Raw genomic sequence first — 2,509 nt, forward strand, 5'->3', positions numbered from 1 at the left:
AAATCACCCTAAAAAACTTACTCATGTAACCAGCTACCACCTGTACCCCCAAAATTTGTGGAAAAATAAAAATAAAATAAAAAGAATGCCTTTTTCAAGGAAAACAATGCACTCATGAAAAACCTGAAGCACTCCAGCTTTTGATACAGCTTTTGTTTCTAAGGCTCCAGCAAAACCCTACACCCAAGTTATCACCAACATGTACAGTCATTCCTGTGTTTGAAACTTAATAATTGGAGAGTAGGTAAACGCTAAAATGAACAAATTACCTGATGTATCTAGAAGCCAAACCATCACAGAAGCTTTCTTCCCAAATCACTTCCCAAAAGCGTTCAGTTTGTGACTGAACACTTCAGCCACAAACAGTGCATGTGCTCAAATGTTTTGCTCAATATATTTTGAGTCTAGTTCCATATATTACTGCTAAACATTTCCAGAAGATTGCAAAAGTTCATCTTTATCCACAGGTGATTGGAATTCAGTGACACCGCTGCTGCACTGCAGTGTGTGCAAAGATCAAGTCAAAGTAATAAATACGATATTCTTGACTATTTCCCTGTAAAACTGGGTTTCTAGCCTGGGCCCATGTCCTCACACTTGCTGAAACAAGTTCACCTTCTGCACCATTGCTGCCAGATAGAACTCCCTGTGACACGAGAAACATGTTTCTGTACTTTCTACGCGGTAGCCACTCACCATATATGGCTCCTGAGCACATGAAGTGTGGCTGGAGCTGGGGAGGGCTGAAGACTTAGTTCTATTTGAGTTTCAACAGGCCCGTATGGCAAGTGGCTACTTGCAGAGCAGGTACCACCTGGAAGGTGAGATGGCAGGAACAACATGAAAACATCCTCCATGCCACTGCAAAAATGTCTGCCTATATGTCTTTCTTAGAGGAAGACATGTTCAGCATGAACAGCATTACAAGTATGGTAGAAAAATCAAAGCTGCCGCTGCTACAGGTTAATACATTCCCTTCAACGTGAAGATAAAATGCTTCCAGCACTTCCTCTCTGCCCCATAGTCTCTCACTTGAGCTAATGATCTGCACAGCTTCTCTTCAACCAGTAGGGGGCACAGACACCACGCAAGACCCTATGCTCAGTGATACAGAATGCTCTATAGCCCAGGAGACCATTCCATCCACTGAGCTGAGCTGATCAGACCTAACTAATATCATATTTTCCTTCTTAAAGGGAGATGCCAGGATGAGGAGGGAACAAGTAAAAACTGCTTTTGCTGTTTCAGGGTTGTGAGAGGCACTACCAACTGCCAAGGTCAGCAACTCAAAGCTACCTTGCGCGGCCTCGACTTCTTTGTTTCTGGCCCAGGTGGGGGACTTCTCCAGCTGCTGCTGCAGTCTTTCCTCTTTCTTCTTCAGCTATAAGGTCATGTTATCAAAGATGGCCTTGTAGAGACTGCTGAAGCTGGCATCTGTGATGGTGGAACCTTCCAGCATGGCCCAGTTCCCATGAAGAGCACTGGAGACTGCTTTTCTGACACAGTGCATTCAGAAACAGACTGCCAGTGGCCACCCACAGGCCTGCAGAGCACCAGGGGAGTTTCCTGGTGGTCCTGCAGCACCCGCAGCCCCTCGGTCTTGGTACTAGAATGACATATGCTGCCTGTACACTAAGTTAGCTGTCTGAGAGCATCAAGCTGGAAGATGTAGATTACAGGAATATAGTTGCACAGAAGCGCCATGTAGTTCACCTGGCACCAGAACGTGATCCTGGATATGAGAACCCTCTGAGGGCCCCCAGGGTCCATCTGCCCTTGCAGACTGGCTAGGTGACAGCAGTGCAGTTGATGGCCACTTCTGTACTCCCAGAGCCTAAGAGTGCAGTCCATGGAGGAGAACAAGAAACAGTTTGGGCTGTGTGGGCACCACAGAGATGTGGCTCGCAAAATCTGCGTGTCCGAGGCAGAAGGGGACTCAATACTGTAAAGCACCGTGGCCTAGCTGGCCTGGATCTTCTCATCCCAGTTGGCAGGGAAGATGAAGCAGTTATCAGGACTTACAGTCACCTCTATCAACATTGACAAGTGTGCCAGGTCAAGTCTGCCACATCTGTGTGGCTCTAAAACCAAAAAGGAGTGCACATCTCCAGATTTGTTTGCCACCAAGACTTTATCTTCATAGGCTGTAAGGTCAGGGCCATACACCTCCTCACCATGGTCCTGACACTCAGACATTGCTATAGTTTTGTATGGAAAAGAATCAGAAACTTGCAGTCATCTTTTAAAGCAAAATAGCCGCCAAACTTGGAGGTGGATGTCAGAATCATGCCACTCCCCAGGCCAAGGGCAGCCTGCCCTCCCCTTTATTTTCTTGTGACAGTTCTGCAGCACCACAGTCATAGATGAAGAGGATGTTGTCATCACTGTTTGCCGCAGAAGTGGCCAGGAAAAACCTAAAGACTCCACAAGAAAACTATTAGAACTGGCAAACAAATTGAGTAAATTTGAAGAACACGAAATCAACATACAAAACTCAGTATCACTTCTA

At 46.1% G+C, this 2,509-nt stretch overlaps 1 pseudogene; it reads right to left on the minus strand.

Annotated features, from left to right (window-relative positions):
- Positions 1–1,060: 1,060 nt before the first annotated feature.
- Positions 1,061–2,404, minus strand: LOC116540536 (annotated as a pseudogene).
- Between the last annotated feature and the right edge of the window lie 105 nt (positions 2,405–2,509).

Source organism: Sapajus apella, unplaced genomic scaffold, assembly GCF_009761245.1.
Source record: "Sapajus apella isolate SASKATOON/1434 unplaced genomic scaffold, GSC_monkey_1.0 scaffold141, whole genome shotgun sequence".
Lineage (NCBI taxonomy): Eukaryota > Metazoa > Chordata > Mammalia > Primates > Cebidae > Sapajus > Sapajus apella.